Here is a 6,380-nt window from a genome sequence, read left to right on the forward strand (position 1 = left end):
TCTTTCCTTTCTTTCTTCTTTCTTTTCTTTCTTTCTTTCTTTCTTTCTTTCTTTCTTTCTTTCTTTCTCTCTCTCTCTTTCTCTCTTTCTTTCTTCTTTCTCACTTTCTTTTTTTCTTCTTTCTTTTTTAGTCTTGCTCTGTCACCCAAGCTGGAGTGCAGTGGTGTGTCAGCCTTGAACTCCTGGGCTCAAGTGATCTTCCCATCTCAGTCTCCCAAATAGCTGGGACTACAGGAGTGCTCCACCAAGCCTGGCTAATTTTTTAATATTTTTGGAGAGATGGGGTCTCTGTATGTTGCCCAGGCTGGTCTTCAACTCTTGGCTTCAAGGAATCCTCCCACCTGGGTCTCCGAAAGTGCTGGAGTTGCAGGCATGAGCCCACCATGGCAAGCAGGAGAAACTTTTTATGCGTCAGCATACCGTGGATTAGGTGTTGCAATATCATATACTGACGATTTCCAAGTCTATATATGTCCTGGTTTACGGAATAAAATATAGTTGATGCACATTCATCTTGCATCAGTACCTAAAAGTGATTTTCAATGGTAAGAAGACTAGTTTATATTTTCAATATTCGGTTAACCCTTGAACCACGTGAAGATTAGGGGCACTAACCCCCCAACTCAGTCAAAATTCCATGTATTACTTTTAACTCCCCCAAAACTTTACTGCTAATAAACTGCGAAAGACCAGAAGCTTTACAATGACATAAACAGTCAACTAATACATATTTTGTATGTTATATATACTATATACTGTGCTGTTACAATAAAGTAAGCTAGAGAAAAGGAAATGTTATTAAGAAAATCATAACAAAAAGGAAATAGATTTACCATTCATCAAGTAGACGTGAATCGTCGTAGAGGTCTCCATTTCATTGTCTTCATGTTGAGGAGGCTGAGGAGGAGAAAGAAGGGGTTGGTCTTGCTAAGGGATGGCAGAGGTGGAAGAAGATTCATGTGTAAGTGAATCTCCAGTGCAGTTCAAACCCATGTTGTTCAAAGGTCGACTGTAGATCCTTCTTTTAAAGACAGGTGTGCATCACCTTTACCTGGCTGTCAGTTCACCCATATAGGTGTGTAGGCTGCGCCTCAGACTTGATGCTCTCAAGTTACCACTCTCTGTTTTGCTCTCTCCTATTTTTGGAAGGCCAAGTAAAATATGGAATAAAATACCTCATAGATAGTCAACTCTTTCATGGAAAAAATGCTGTGAAACGAATTGTGTTATTGTTTCAGGAACTCAAATATTTGTTTGCAGTAACATATACCTATACATGCTCACACATACATGCATGAAACCTAAATAGGTCATCTAGCCTAATTTCTGTTTTTTTTAGATGGCTGAATATCTAAGTTTCTCAGGACAGATAACATTTTATTTATTTATTTATTTAAAAAATGTATTCCACACAGAGCATGGTGGTTCATACCGCTAATCCCAGCACTCTGGGAGGCCAAGGCAGGAGAATTGGCTGAGACCAGGAGTTCGAGACCAGCCTGGGAAACATAGGGAGAACCGATCTCTACAAAAAATATAAACATCAGCCAGATGTGGTGGTGTGCACCTGTAGTCCCAACTACTCAGGAGGCTGAGGTGGGAGGATTGCTTGAGCCTGGGAGGTAGAGGCCGCAATGAGCTGTGATGGCACCACTACACCCACCCTGGGTGATCGAGTGAGGCTCTATCTCAAAAACAAAAGAAAACAAAACCAAAAACAAAAAAAACGTATTCCTACACCCGAAGATTGTAAAGGCAATCTTTCTTATTAGCCTTGCCTAATATATCATGAATTTGCAATTATATTGACTTAGAAGTCATTAAATAGTTCCTTTATAAAAAGAAAACAAAACACCCAAATACTTTCTGGACATGTTTTAGCTCCCTGTTTATTTCTCCGTTTTACACTAAGGATAATGTATTATTATCTTCTTTAAGCAATTAAAATATTTTGAAGATAATTCAGCTAATCATCTTTAAACTCCTCATTTTCAAGCTAACTAGGTAAAAATTCTATTACTTTTTTTTGAACTTTCTTTCTAAGGCTGGCCTTGTCATACATGTAAAATCTGAATGGTGGGTGTCGACGTTGACTCAAGGGCGTGGTTTAGTGATGAACAAGCACGTGCTTCTCACTAAGGTTAGCTGACAAAGGGCTATTTGTAGCCAGACTTCCAGCGGTAGAATAAAGGCATGCACAGCCCTGATTCCGAACACAAAGGTTTTGTGCTGACTTTGGAATCCCAAAGTATGTTCTCTTTATGAGGCCTAAATGCAGCAACAGAAGTCCAATTTTATTTTATTTTTCAGTAGAGACGGGGTTTCATCATGTTGGTCAGGCTGGTCTCAAACTCCTGGCCTCAAGTTATCTGCCCCATCTTGGCCTCCCAAAGTGCTGGGATTACAGGCATTAGCCCCATACCTGGCCAGAAGTCTAATTTTAGAACACTTGGTTCCATTTCCAGCTTAAAAGGAAGAGCTTCCATGTGTTACATTGGCTACTTCTTAACCTTGCCTTGGTGTTTTTGAAGGATTTAAAATTTAAACCAAAATGTTGCTTGACTTATTATTATTATTATTATTATTATTTTTTGAGACAGAGTGTCACTCTGTCACCCAGGCTGACATGCAATGGCACCATCACAGTTCACTGCAGGCTTGACCTTTCCAGGTTCAGGTGACCCTCCTATCTCAGTCTTCCGAGTACCTGGGACTACAGGTGCACACCACCATGCCTGGGTGATGTTTGAGGGTTTTCTAAAGATGGGGGCGGGTCTTGCCATGTGGCTCAGGCTGGTCTCGAACTCCTGGCCTCAAGGCATCCACCCGCCTCAGTCTCCTAAAGTGCTGGGATTACAAATATGAGCCACTGTGCCCAGCGTTGACTTATTTTTAATCTGTGATGATAGACTATCAGCCATCTCAAATCCTTTATGAAGTTTGACATAGGGCATAGGTGATATTATAATGCTCAAACTAGTAGACAGCAGTGTAGGCCACAGGATCGTTTATGCCTGACGAACTCCTGCTTTGGCGGATCAGGGTACTTTTGTTCTATCAGGCCCTTCCTTGAAGCCAATGCCTGGCCGTCATCTCTGTGTGGCTTGGTGTCGATGACCTTTTTGCTGCACACACACTGTGCTGGACCTAGTCCATTTGATTTCTGACTATGTTGCTGTGATGATTAATTTTAGGCATCAACTTTTGTTCTCTGAGGGATGCTCAGCTAGCTGTTGGGACATTGTTACTGGGTGTGCCCCTGCGAGGGGCTTTCTGGAAGAGACTGGCCTTTGCATTGGTGACGGGAGGAAGGCAGACTCACCCTCAGCAATGCGGGTTGGCATGATTCAGTCAGTACACGGCCTGAAGTAGAACAAAATGACAGAGGAAAGGTGAGCTGCTCTCCTGGAGCTGGGACATCCATCTTCTCCTGCCCTTGGACACCAGAACTTCAGGTTCTCAGGAGAGAGAAACTTCGTATCTGGAACTGACACTAGTAACCTCCGAGATTATCAGGCCCTTGACCTTGGACTGAGAGTTACACTGTGGACTCCCTGGTTCTCAGCATTTGGAAACAGCTGGAATTACAACACCAGCTTCCCTCTTTCTCCAGCTCATGCATAGGACCTTTCAGCCTCCATAATAACTTCAGTCAGTTCCCATAATACATTTTTATCTATCATCTATCTATCTATCTATCTATCTATCTATCTATCTATCTATCTATATCTATCTATCATCTATCTCAGCTCTATGTGTCTATTATCTCTATCTATCTAATCTATCTCCATCATGTAACTATCATGTATCTATACCAATCATCATCATCATATCTATCATCCGTCACATCTATCAATTTTCCATCTATCCATCATCTATCTATTATTTTTCTTTTTTCTTTTTCTTTTTTATTTGAGACAGCATCGCCCTCTGTCGCCCAGGCTGGAGTGCAGTGGTGCAATTCTGGCTCACTACAGCTTTCACCTTCCAGGTTCAAGCAATCTTCCTGTCTCAGCCTCCCGAGTAGCTGGGATTGCAGGTGTGTGCCACTGCACCTGGCTAATTTTGTATTTTTAGTAGAGAAGGGGTTTCACCATGTTGGCCAGATTGGTCTCAAACTCCTAGTCTCCAGTGATTCCCCCGGACTTGGCCTCCCAAACATATAACATGACATATATAATGTTATATATAACATATATGTAACATATATAACATATATATGTTATACTTATCTCATAATATATATTTTATAAATTATATAATATATAATACATTATATATTATAAATTTTTATATAATAAAATATATTATCTAATATATATAATATATTATATATTATATATTATAATATATATATTATATAAATATATTTTATTTATATAGTAATTCATATATTACATAAATATATTTTATTTATATAGTAATTCATATATTACATAAATATATTTTATTTATATAGTAATTCATATATTACATAAATATATTTTATTTATGTAATAATACTTGAATACATCATATGCAAATATATATTTTATGTAATAGTTTACAATAATAACATATAATACATTATATATTTTTGATATATGCATAATATAATTATAACAATACATTTAGTTATTCATTTACTGATTCATTTATTTGTTTACTTATTTATGATTATTTTTTGAGATGGAGACTCACTGTATTTCCCAACCTGGTCTGGAACACCTGGCCTCAAGTTGTCCTCCTGCCTTGGCCTCGCAAAGTGTTGGGATTATAGGCATGTGCCACTTTGATGAACTAAAAATATGATTATTTTAATATAATAAATAATATAATACAATTAATTAATATATTTAATTAACATAATATAATTAATTGTAATATAATCTATATAGTGTGTGTATATTATATGTGTGTGTGTGTGTGTGTGTGTGTGTGTGTGTGTATATATATAAAACTCATAATGTTCATCTTTTGAGTGATGCAGTCCCAGCACTTCCAGCATGGTCCTTCATTTTATTCTGCTGTTTCTGGTCACAGTTGAGAATGCAGTCTCTGCCTCCGTCTCCACGTGGCCTTCTCCTCTGTGTCTGTGTCCCCTCTTCTGTGTCTTAGAAGAAACCTGTGATTGCATTTACGGCCCATCCTAATCTAGGATGATCTCATTTCAAGAGCCTTCTCCTAATTATACCTGCAAAGACTGTGTTTCAAAATACAAGGTCCCATTTACAGGTTTGGAGCAGTAGGACATGAACGTGTTTTGGGGTTAGCATTGAACTCTTTATACTTGTATCCAGTTTCCTGCGGAGGCTCTCGGGAGGCCCCTTCCTGCCTCTCCCAGCTCCTGGGGGCTCCAGCTTCCCTGGGCTTGTGGCCGCATCACTCTGGTCTCTGCCTCCATCTCCACATTGCCTCCTCCTCTCTATCTGTGTCCTATCCTCTTTTTACAAGGACAGCAGTCACCCTAAATCCAAGATGATCTCATCTCAAGATCCTTAAGTAATTATATCTGCAAAAACCCTATTTCCGAACAAGATCACAGTCCCAGGTTCTGGGAGGACATGAATTTTTGTGTGGTCACTCTCTGACTCACCACATCCTCTCCATTTCTGGTACAAAACATTTTTTTTCAAGCTGACTCTCTCTTTAGAAAAGAGTCATTTTTATTTTTTCTGTACCCACAGCACTAAACACAGTGCCTAATCTGGAGTTTGACTTTATTAAATGTGTGTTGATCAGTTAAATGTAGTTCAGTTTACAACTACAATTCAAAAATGAACTTAAAGTGAATTTATTTAGAATTGCATGGTATCATTTTTGCTACTTTGAGGCGATTGATAGTTTTTGTCTGTTTCATCTCTTAGAGACTAGAAGCAATGACACCTCAGTACTGAAGAGTTCACCTGCTGTCCAGGTCTTGGTTTCTAATTATTACTTCCCACAGAAAGGAACCATGGCTCCTTAGAGAAATGCCTAATATTATAGATAATACCTTTATCTATGAGATATAGGACTATACAGATAGGACTGAGGCAGGGAAGGCCCGAGATGAGTCTTGGATACGCTTTTGTTCCCAAAGTTAAGAAACTGCTCAAATGTATGATCAAGACATTGAAAGGACACATGAGACACCTTGAAAGGGCTTTCAACACCCGAATATGGGACAAGTTGAGGAACAGAATAACTAAGGACAATTATGCCTATTGAATACAGTAAGAGCCCCCAAGTCCATACTAATCATACAGTGATCAATCCCTACACAAACATATAAGTAAATGTGAAGACTCTTCCTTGTAGAAAAAAATGTAGAAAAATGACATAGAAGTGAAAATCACTATTTTGCATTTATCACGGTCAGAGTTGATTATGGCAAGGTTCATCAAGGGATGCTAAAATCT

Source organism: Callithrix jacchus, chromosome X (assembly GCF_049354715.1).
Source record: "Callithrix jacchus isolate 240 chromosome X, calJac240_pri, whole genome shotgun sequence".
NCBI lineage: Eukaryota > Metazoa > Chordata > Mammalia > Primates > Cebidae > Callithrix > Callithrix jacchus.